Source organism: Rhincodon typus, chromosome 10 (assembly GCF_021869965.1).
Source record: "Rhincodon typus isolate 14 chromosome 10, sRhiTyp1.1, whole genome shotgun sequence".
NCBI lineage: Eukaryota > Metazoa > Chordata > Chondrichthyes > Orectolobiformes > Rhincodontidae > Rhincodon > Rhincodon typus.
In genome coordinates, this window is record NC_063341.1 from 21,817,905 (window position 1) to 21,830,213 (window position 12,309).

Genomic DNA, 12,309 nt, shown 5'->3' on the forward strand with positions numbered 1-12,309 from the left:
ATATAAAACTCCCCTATCTTTTTGATTAATTTTTAATCTTTCCCAGTATAAATACATTAGATGGCTATTGGTTTGTCAAAAGCTTAGGATTTGGTATAGAATTTTCTGAAACCACACTAGACACTCTTATAGATGACATATTGATGTCCTTGAATCGTATTATCTCCCACAGTCTCTTTACTATTATGAAGAATATCAGTCTTTTCATTTCTGTCACATCACACCTCTCCCACCCCCAACACACACACCCACACCCACACTAATTAATGTTCACTATAAGATCTCTTATTCATGTACCCGTCCAGATGCCCTTTAAATATTGTAATTATACCCGCTTCCATCACCTCTCTGGCAGCTCATTCCATATGCAACACCCTCTGCATGAAAAAAATTGCCCTTCAGGTCCCTTTTAAATCTTTTCCCTCTCACCTTAAACCTATGCCGTCTAGTTTTGGACTCCCCTACCTCAGAGGAAAAGACCATAGCTATTCATACTATCCATGCCTCTCATGATTTTAGAAACCTCAAAAAGGTCACCTCTTATCCCCTGACGCTCAAGAGAAAAAGCCCCACCCTATTCAGCCTCTCCCTGCAGCTCAAACCCACCAATCCTGGCAACATTTTAAAAAATCTTTTCTGAACCCTTTCAAGTTTAACAACATCCTTCCTATAGCAGGACAACCAGAATCAAATGCAGTATTTTAAAAGTGGCCTCACCAACGTCCTGTAGAGCTGCAACATGACATCCCAACTCCAATACTCAATGCACTGATCAATGAATCCAAAGAGAAATCCTCGTTTTTAAGGAATGCTTCAGCAAGAGACATAGGCATTTTAATATTTTCAATAAATACAGCAAAGGTCACTAAAATCTTCAGAGATAGTAGGAACTGCCGACGCTGGAGAATCTGAGATAACAAGGTGTAGAGCTGGATGAACACAGCAGGCCAAGCAGCATCAGAGGAGCAGGAAAGCTGACGTTTCGGGTCTGGACCCTTCTTCAGAAATCATTTCTGAAGAAGGGTCCAGACCCGAAACGTCAGCTTTCCTGCTCCTCTGATGCTGCTTGGCCTGCTGTGTTCATCCAGCTCTACACCTTGTTATCTCACTAAAATCTTGTTCATTTAAACTACTCCCAAACCCAATGTGTTCGTCTCAGCTCGTGGATTCAAAATTTCACAAGAGTCCCCATTTGTTATGATCCCTGTTGAGACTGTGAATGTTTAAGAGTACACTCAAAGTACAGTTAATAGCTGAAAAGCATGACCAGATAAGATTTGATATTTTTTAAAGAATACTGCTACATACAGACTAAAAGCAGCACTAATAAATATTTTTGTAGACAACTAACATATTAAATACAGAACACAGCTTCCCACTTTTAACACAACCCAAAAACCTATTTCAGAGGATGCTTTACACTGTCTTTAAAATAGGCATTTGATTTTTCCAAATCTAGTTCAAAGTGATCTTAGCTCCCAAAGGTTTACTTCAGTGCTTTTCTTTTACCAGCCTGGTAACATTTAACCCCAGAACTTCTTTCACAATCATGCCTTTTTTCCCCCAGAGATTCTTCATCTAGTGCAAGCTGGGTAAATCTCACAGTCTTACTTCAAAGCCTCATAAATTTGGTCTTTTCAATCTGAACCTGAGCTCCCATCTACGTTACTGTGAACATAGAGAATTTCAGCATCTAGCTGCTCCATTCAAGATCCTGGCAGACTGCTTTTGTCCTCAAGTTTTCTTGGATATCTTAGAAATCCACCATCTTTCAAAGCTCATTTGTTTGGCAATGTGAATCACGTGCGTCCTGTGTTCAGGTAGAAATGTGGATTAGCTAACCTTAAGACCCTAACTCTCTTTAATGTTTGAAATAGCTTGACAGATTAAAGCATAACTGTGTACAACCCACATTGTCAACATTGTCCTGGACCACTGAAGATTAAAATCGAATCACAGTAAGCACATGCTGCTGCCACTGTCTCCAATGGTGAACACTTTATGCTTGCTTTCCAGCAAACAACTCAGGCCTCTTTTTAATTCTTAATAGCCACATCATGCAGGCATGTTGTCAGGCAAACCTCAGAACATAAACATGATCCCCTTAAATTCAACACCTGTCATTGGGCTCTTACCACAAGGTCATTATTTCAGTCAATTGCAGGGTGATATCACGCTGCTATTTTTGAACAAGTTAAGTGTGTAGCAAATGCTACCCAAGCTTTAGTGTTTCTAAACAGTCATCCACCTAGATGTCCCACTTGATGCAGAGTAATGCAGAGTTGGAATTATCAAACCAATTTCATACACATACAACTACTTGCGAATTTGGCTCTCATGGGTCACACTGAGGCACTTATGTAGATTTTCAATTTTACCTCGGAATCTTCCTCCATCACCCCGTGGCTCTAGTCTGAGTTTTTTGTCACCTATAATGCATTTATATAAGGGCTTTCATAACTTCAAGTTTGCTCAAAGGACTTCATAGTCAATGAACTATGTTTCTTGTGCTGTCAATGTCGTGATACGGAAATGTGGCAACCTCGCAAGGTCCAGCAACAACAAGGGATGTATGACTAGTTAACCTGCATGTAATGTTGAGGTGAGAGATAAATATTGGCCAAGATATCCAAGAACTTCTGTGCTGTTTGATTAATATAATAGATTGAAGCACATGCCCTATGATTTAATTTGTTTGTCTTTATGCAAGGTGTAACCAAGAATCGCATGTCACAGGACTAATAATTATATTTTTAATTAAGACATTTTGCACAGTAATGTGCTACCCATCATGATGCTTGTCCTCTTTGAAAGGCAGAAAGCATCATTTGTTATTGTTCAGACCAAAGTAAGAAATCAGTTTATTTCAGTGGTATTGAATGATCAACAAGCAAAAGGTGTGCGGCAGATAATTCACAATGCCACAAGTGATAATATATTCAATTGTTTCCAAAATCAAATTTGAAATCTTCCAGATGTTTCAGAATTTCCTGACAAAGCTTTTGAAAATTGCAAGTATGTTCACATTGTAACAACAATGAAGAAAAATTAATGATGCAAAAGGTTGTGAAATGGTAAAATTGGAAGTACCCACCAATGAAGTATACCATCCCTCTAGGCCTCAAAAGTTAGAACACAATAACATCAATTACTTTCCCCCTATTAATTAGGTTTGGAGTTCAGGTTGAAGAATGAGAGGAGTACACCTCTAGTTTCACGGTGGGATTTGACTGTTTTTGACAACTACCTTGATATTCAAATAGCTCTTACGTTAAATCTCAAAATCACGAAATATGATCAGTTGCAACTGATTTATAAGTACAGTCCATTAACACCACTGTGGTGAAAAGTCACCACTTCTTGAAGTCAAAGATTGTTTGTGACAGATTTCTATAAAGTCATATAGTTTTACCTTGAAGATAGGAACATAAGAACAGGAGTAAGCTTTTCAGCTCCTTGAGCGCGTTCCACTGCCATTCCATGAGATCTCTGTGGCTTAACTCCATATGCCTGCCTTTGGCCAATTTCCCTTAAAAAAATCTATCTTACAATTAAAATTAACAACTGATCAAGCATCTACTGGATTTATGGAAAAGATTTCCAAACATGTAGAAACACTTCCTAACATCTCTTCTGAATTGTCTGGCCATAATTTTCAGACTATGCCCCCTAGTTGTAGAATCCCCAACAAAGGAAAATGGTTCTCTTTATCCACCCTGTCTTTTCCTGTTAATATATTGAAGATTTTGATCAGATCACTCTTAAGCTTCTAAACTCTAGAGAACTGTTTCCACAAGATATATATTGTGGCTTGAAAACGTCACCAGACTATCACAGCTGTCTTCCATTAAACCACTAGTACTTGCACTATTCCAATCACACTACCCACCCATGTTCCCTCGGCGTGCCCGTCTTTGACAATCAGTCACACTACCTGCCCATAGTTTATCACTGTGCCTGTCTCTGACAGTCAATCACTCCACCTGCTCATGTTCCATCATTGTGCCCTCTCTGATAGTCAATCACACTACCCGTCCATGTTCCATCACTATGCCTGTGTCTGACATCAAATTACACTGCCTGCCCATGTTCCACAGCTGCACCTGTCTCTGACAGTTGATCTCACTCCCACCCATATTCCCTTACCAGGCACACATCATGCTTCTGCATGACTTTCATTTCTGGAGGTTATGTGACTACTGAAAAGTCCATGTTCTGAGCAAACTTTACCAGCTTGTTGCATCGTGTTTCACTTTGGTCCAGGTGGACTATTATTGCAGAGTAATACAAGTTTTGTAGTGGCAATGCAAACAAATGAATAAGAAATATGAGGAACTGATGTGTGAAGCCAGTATATTACAGTACCAGAAAAAAAGGAGCCTGGACAGCTCATCATGTGCATGCAGACTCACAGCTATGCCCCACTTCCAATATCCAAACAATGCAAGCCAACCAGGTGCCACAGAAACAAAAGAAATGACCTCCTATGCCTCCACACTTGAAAGCAGCCAAAATATTCTGGATGTTTCATAGGCCTACCTGTAGCATGACCAGCAGTGGAGTGACATCATGACATACAGGATGAAGACACAATAATGGATGATGAACCTGGACTACTTACAAAAAAATTTAAAAATATACAACTTCCATGTGGAATTGGAAAATGAATTTCTGTCTATGATAAGAGTGTTTGCTTATATATAGAACCAAAATATATTGATCAGAAGAAAGGTGAATTTGGAAAAACACCACACAACATGTACAGTAAATTCAGGGATAGTCTACCCTTGAACAGCACACTTTGGACAAATAAAGTTGATGAGCTGAAGTCTGTTTTGAAAGCTAAACAGTCATGTTTTTTCCAAAATCAGCAGCAAAAGATAAGGCCTGCAAAAATACAATAAATCATTCACAGATGATGAAGTAATTAAAAAAGCAATGACGTGGCTGCTGACTCTTTAATCAAAGACAACAACAATTAAGAAATAATAACCGCAATCCAGAGCATATCACTTGATGTTTCCACAGTAGCAAGATGAGTGGAATCTTTGTCCACAGACTTCTTTCATCAACTACAGGACAGCCCGAAGGACCGAATGTTTCTCACTGCAGCTCGATAAATCCAACAACATGACTGACACAGTTCAACTGATTGTTTTTGTTCACATGGTTTTTTAAAGTTCATAACACGTGAAGAGATCTTCTCACCCTTTTGCCCATTAAAGAGAGAACAAGGGTTGAGGGCATCTACAACAAATTCAAAAGGTATGTGCTTGAAAAAAAAAATTCCATTCAAGGAACAGTTTTCCATTACAACCAATGGTGCACCAGCAATGCTTGGCACAAATGTGGACTTGGTTGCATTTTGCAGAAATGATCCCGATTTCCTCTCTTTTCTCAACTACAACTGTATAATCCACCCGCAAGCATCAACAAGTAAAGTTATGGACTTTGTCATATAATGAAAGTTTTTGTTTTGATTGTAAAGTTGATTCTACCACAAGCCCTTCAGCATAGCTTGTTTAAAGCTTTGCTCAATGAACTCTGTGCTGCCCGTGTGAACTATTCCTCATTGCTGATGTGAAGTGTTTAAGTTGAGGGAAGGTCCTGCAAAGATTTTTAGATCCAATGCCGGAAAAGTCACTTTTGTTAAAAGAATAAAGACTTAGCGCATATGATCAGTGTTGTGAATGCATTCAAATTGAAGCTAGACCTGTGTACCCCCCAATGTAAAAAAAAAACATGCTGCAAAACTTCCAGAGTCTAAAGAAAATACGAGGGAAAGAAAATCAAAATGGTTCCACCCAGAAAACCTCTGTGCACAGCTGAAGAAGTGAACAAAGGAATTCAACAGGTGAATTCAGAAATTAAGTGTGATAGAACAAATCGTCATGTTTGCATCAAATCCATCTTTCAAGTAGACGATGGGTTGGCTACCAAATTCCCATCAGGTGTTTGACTTATAAAGCAGTGGCATTGATATGGAGATAATTATTCTGCAAAAATGATATTGGACTCATGGGACTCGCAAACAGAGAAAAATAATAGGAAGTGGGTAACCGTCCTGCACTTTTAAAGTGAAATCTTACGTTGACTCTGTGTGACAGCATTCTCCCAAAGGAAAATAATCAAGTCCAAGTATCACATGCCTCACAATACCTATTTGATGACTGTATACGACTAGCAGCCTCAAACTAAAACCCCGACTTCAAGGCGTTGGAGATAATGGCAGATAACGTGCAGTTGCAGGTGTCACACTGAGACTTGGTGATTAGAGGACAAAATGAGTAATTATTCACACTGTAGGGATTCTATGACTTCTATGATTTATGATTTATGTTTGGGTAGATCCTGGGTTGTACTTAAATTCAAAAAGTGAACTTGAGCTTCAAAAAGTTGGAGACCACTGATTTAACCTAAAGGGCAGGTTTGGAGGGGAATTAAGGAGACCTTATTTCACCCAGAAAGTGGTGGGTATTTGGAATTAACTGCCTAAAGGATGGTACAGGGATAACCATGACATTTAAAATTTATGTAGACGAACAAATGAAACACCATTGCATACAAGGCTATGGGCCAAATACCGAAAACGGGACTAGAGTAGACAAGCGCATGGAGAGACTATGATCTGAAAGGCTTCTTTCCGTGCTCTAGTACTCTATGCCTTTATTTGAGAACCAAGGCTTTAATGCCGTACCACACCATTCCAAGCAACTGTAAAGAACACTACCAACTACCAAACGCTCCCATCATCTCAGCACGAGCTGGGAAAAAAATCAACCCGCAACTAACCTGACTGGTCGTCGGTCCTTTTAGACAAAGAATTTTTGTTTTGGGAAATGGAATATGCTGAACGCACGTCCAGTCGTTTGCAAACAGGAGAGGATTTTGCTGGGAGTGTTGTGCTCATCAATGGAACCGCTGTCATCAAATCGGCGTCCCAAACGGAGACCACAAAATCTGCCTTACCGTTCTGAATGAGACTCCCGGTGATCAGATATGGACTCTGTTTATTTCTGCACAGACCCTGTCAGACCGCCTGGCCCTCTGATTTTATGTCAGATTCTCTTTTACTCCGCGCGCCGACTGATCCAAAACAAACTCGGAAACGGCCTGCCCTGCCCGGTGCCGTTCCGCAGCGGTTAATAACGGCTGCAGTGACTGATGTGAGCGGAGGTGGACGTTGGGGAATCCACTGACAGTTTCCATGGAAACCGGGCGTAGGAGACAGGAAGCGCGAAGGCGGTGTTCCCTGGCGGCCGACACCCTGAGGCTCGGTGAGTAACAAACAAAGGCCTCGGGCTCTCAGGCTCCTGGGCAGCCCACGGCTGTGATCCATTAGATGAGCAAATTTTGGTCACGGTCCCGTTCTACCTGATCCCGCGGCTGCAGAGCAAGATGAGAGTAGGCTGTCTCCTTGTTCCCTAACCCCCTCCTGGAGCCCTGACCCCCACCCCTCTCCCCTCCCCTTCATGCCCTTTGACCCCTCCAGGTTTGATGAAACCCAACTCCCAAGTGAAGGGTTAATACTGTAAAACTGAGCGTTTTATATATATTTATTCTGTATCAAACTGTTCAGAAATGTTATTGCACACCTTTGGTGCAGGTGGGACTTAAAACCAGGTCTCTTGGGTCAGAGGTAGAGACGCTACCGCTGTACCGCAAGAGATCCTCGGTATTTCTGACGTTTCACACGCTTCAAATCTGCCTGAATGTTTCCAGCATTTGCTGTTTTTATTTCATGATACACGATGCGTTTGCTAGAACTTTATGACCCTCTTATTTTTCTTACCTGCTTCTTACCAGCAGTAAAGTGAGGATGACTTTACTTTTAGTCTTGTCAATTTTTAAATTTGAGTTCCATTTAGGTATCACCATTTACAGCCACAGGATATGGCAAGCAAACAAGTGAATTGTTTTTGAAGTTTAGCAGTTGATGGAACATGGGGGACATGCTGCCCAATTTTGCGTTCAGCAAAGTTTAACCTGTGACACGCTAAATACATGATCAGACAACCCTGGTAGCTCAATGTCACAATTTGATTTTGTAAAACTCCTGTGAAGCACTTTTAAATATTATTACCTGAAAGATGCAAGTTATTTGTATCTGTTCTGGTGGTATTTGGTTGAAGGATTGATATTTAACAGGACAGAATTCTGTTGTTTTTTTTTAAGGTGCAGTAAGATTCTTCTGTCTGAACAGGCAGGGAGGGCCTAAACGAATGGATCATTTGAAAATTGGCATTTCCGTTTGTAGTGCAATGTTGTCTCTGTACTTCATGAAAATGTCAGCCTAGATTCTGTTTGTTGCCTGAAGTGGGGATTGACTGTACAATCATCTCACTTACAAACATAACCATGAAAATAAGCCAATCTGACACCAAATAGTCTGTTTATCTATCGTACACGTTGACTTTGCTTATCAGGATTTCAAAGAAAAAAGTTGTGTCCCTCCTTCAGTATTCAATTTCCCATCCCAATTTAAAAGTTTGTTTTAAGTTCCCCTTTTAAGGATCAAGTTCCAAAATCATGATTGTTGCTTTTTCACCACAAGGTCTGTAGCAGCTCAAGAAGGGGTTCATTACCACTTTGTCAAAGACAATTAAGGGTGTCACTGTGGGCCACAAAGTATGAATAATTAAAATAAAATCAACACAAATCTACCCCTCCCCACTGCTCACTGCTCATTGCTCATCTGTCTTTGTATGAATCATTGACAAGGCAAATCATGATTATTGCTTTTTCCTGAACTGTTTACAGCGTCCCTTGGAAATAAGGTGACCAAAACTCCACAAAAAGGTTGCCTTGTCAGTGCTGGTCTACCTAAGTTTGTGCCCCCTCAGGAAGCTGATAGTGACGGATTCAGCGATGGTAACATCATTGTCTGTCGAGGGAGATGGTTGGATTCTGTTTGGAGATGGTCATTACCTGGCACTTGTGAGGCATGAGTATTGCTTGCCACTTATCAAGCCTGAATTTTGTCTATCGTCTACTATATAAGGGCCCAGACTGTTTCAGTATTGGTGGGTTTATGAATGGTCAGTATTCAACACCAATCACCAGTGAACATCCTCCAGATGAAGGGAAAGTCTTTAAAACGGTTTTATAATGATACATGGGCCTTGGGCACTATCCTAAGAACTCTCTGCAATAATGTGCCGAGGTAAATGGTCTCTATGCTAGGAATAACTCAAATCAGTGGAGAATTCTGATTCTCATTGACCTTCATTGTAATAAGGACCCTTGATTCCCCATTGCCAAGGGCAGGTATTCTCACATCACCTCTAGAATTTGGCTCTTTTTTTTTAATTCCCTGTTTAGCAAAGGCTAAATTGAAATTAACAGTTCACCAGAAACATCAAGAACAAAGACAAAGTTGAACATCAGGGAATAAAATTTTCACATCTCTTTAATCAACCCTGTTCAAACATGTTATGACACACCTCTGGAGCAGAAGGATCTTAACTAGGGCCTTCTAGCCCAGATGTAAGGACACTGACCCTTGCACAAAAGACTATCAGTAACGTTCTCAGAAGTGTATTAGAATGTGGAAGGTTGTGCACTACTGAACAAAAGCCTATAACAGTTTAGAAGTGAATTGTGTAACTATTTGAAAAGGAAGGGTGTAAGAAGTAAGGACAACTGATTTGGATTAAGATTAGATTGCTCTATTTGCAGAGCTAATGGTAACCAATACAGACACGATAAGTTGAATTAACCTAATAACTGTATGTATGACATCAAAGCAGTGAAATCTTTAATTAAAAAAAACAACATTTACATCTATTAAGTCATTATACTGTCCTCTCTCATTCAAAAACTAATCTGCAAGTTAACCTTTCAAGACCAGTAAATGGCCTCCTCTACATCGGGGAAACTAAGCGGAGGCTTGGAGACCGCTTTGTGGAACACCTATGCTCGGTTCGTGACAAACGACTGCACCTCCCAGTCACGAACCATTTCAACTCCCCCTCCCACTCCTTGGATGACATGTCCATCCTGGGCCTCCTCTAGTGCCACAATGATGCCACCCGAAGGTTGCAGGAACAGCTCCTCATATTTTGTTTGGGAACCCTGCAGCCCAGTGGTATCAATGTGGACTTCACAAGCTTCAAAATCTTCCTGCCCCCAACCGCATCCCAAAACCAGCCCAGCTTGTCCCCGCCTCCCTAACGTGTCCATCCTTTCTCCCACCTATCCACTCCTCCCACCTCAACCCCCACCCCTACCTCCTACCTACCAGCCTCATCCCCGCCTCCTTAACCTGTCCGTCTTTTTTCCACCTATCTGCTCCTTTATCCATCTTCCATCCGCCTCCCCCCTCTCTCTCTATTTATTTCAGAATCCCCTTCCCCTCCCACATTTCTGAAGAAGGGTCCAGACCCGAAATGTCAGCTTTCCTGCTCCTCTGATGCTGCTTGGCCTGTTGTGTTCATCCAGCTCTACACCTTGTTATCTCAGTAAATTTAACAGTTCTTTTTCTTCCTCTTTGTTTTTATCTCTGATCTATTCTTTCTGCCTGTAGACTTGTGCAGTCTTTATGCATGTTCAGATCAAACAAGTTGGGAGTCCCTGTATCCCTGTAACCCTTCATTTCTCATGGCATTCCACCTAGCTTGCACATCCCTGGACAGTATGGGCAATTTAGCATGGCCAATCCACCTAACCTGCACATCTTTGGATTGTGGGAGGAAACCCACGCAGATACATGGAGAATGTGCAAACACCACACAGGCAGTCAGCTGAGGCTGGAATAGAACCCGAGTCCCTGGCACTGTGAGGCAGCTGTGCTCACCATTGAACCATCGTGTTGCCCCTGACTGGATAAGGCTGTCCCATATGAAGTGATCTCATCAGTGATTCAGCTAAGATCTTGGGCTGTGTGACATATTATTTTACTTTCCACTTTTCAATTACTAAAGTGATTCATTAAATACTGTCTTCCTTTAAGTAATAGCTCAGAATTGATCTTGTAAGAAAAAATGTTTTGGCAGACAGTGCGGCGGTTGACGAAGATTAACCAAACAATAAGTCTTTCATTTTCCTTCAATCATGTGAGTTTTTAAGTAAATGCAGACTTATTAGTAAAGTAGACACCAAACTGTTTTAAATGGTCACATTTATAGGCTTTATAATTGCTCAGTTCGTATCCTGTTTGTTCAGTGTAAATGTGCCACCTGGTACACAGCTGAATCATGAGACTACAATTTTATCTGTAGTTTGTGGTCGCTTAGGTTCTTGGACAAGACAGCAGTTTGCAAGCTACAGTTCTCTTCTTGTTTATGAATGCTATCCATGGATGCTGTTGGTAAGACACTGGATAAGGATGATGGTGAGCTAGGCTGCAGTGCTTTCTCTGTGATTCAGTAGGTGGAAAATGATGGCTAACATGAAGGTATCTTTTTCACAGTAGTACCTCGACATGAGTTAATAACTTGATTTTCCAGGATAGATGCTGTTTGGAACTGAACATTTAGAAACAATTTTTAGACATACTCAAATGGAAATGTGAGGTTTGCATGCAGTTTTGAGATTTGTTCAGAAAAATGTTTCAAGTGTATACTTGGACATGTGTGCCTAGCATGGGAGGGTGGATTAATGATGGTTATTTCAATAATGTGTTTTGATTGTAAAGTGGAAGTACTTCTGCATTACATGCAGCCTGTTTGTCTTTACATGCAATCATCTTCATTGGCCAGCATTGTAAACATGCCTGCAAGGTGGAAAAGGTTGGTTCAAGACTTCTGTGGACAGGTGCATCAAGTCTGTGTGGCAGGTCAGCTGCAAATAATCCTAGCAACAAGAGTACAGCCCCATTTTTAGGAATCAAACACTGTATAGGTAGCTCTTCATGGTAGTCATTTGTGTGGATGCAATAATGTAGACATGACTTCTGGCTCTTGGTAGGTATAGGCTTTGAGTGTTGACTCCCCTGGCGGACCATTTTGCGTGCAATGTCACCAAAGCCAGGACAGGCTGGGATTGGATGAAGCTGACACTTTTCACATTTCCAAATAGATCGGCTGTCACAGCTTCCTTTGTGAATAGGAGCTTTACCTGTGCAATTTTATCAAAGTTTGGTATGTTCACTTCTGTTAGCAAATGTGGATGTGTATGTACAGGCAGGAGGTCACAGAGCATCTCTTTTATGTAGTGAAGCCTAAACTGCCCTTCAATGGTTCTTTCTCAAACCCGTGAAATGGATGATTCCTTTTGGATAATCCATTGCTGGCTTACTGGTGCTGTCAGGAAGAAATGGAATAAATTGACACGAAAGGTCACAGTTACATCATTGCTGACAAACTGGTC

The 12,309-nt window shown here is 41.0% G+C and overlaps 1 protein-coding gene across 1 annotated transcript in view; it reads right to left on the bottom strand.

The window, feature by feature from the left end:
* keap1b (kelch-like ECH-associated protein 1b) overlaps positions 1-6,911 on the bottom strand; it is a 51,660-nt gene extending 44,749 nt beyond the window's left edge. The window contains exon 1 of the mRNA XM_048601608.1: positions 6,793-6,911. The gene's annotated coding sequence lies outside the window, so the exon portion shown is untranslated. The remainder of the gene's footprint in view (positions 1-6,792) is intronic.
* Between the last annotated feature and the right edge of the window lie 5,398 nt (positions 6,912-12,309).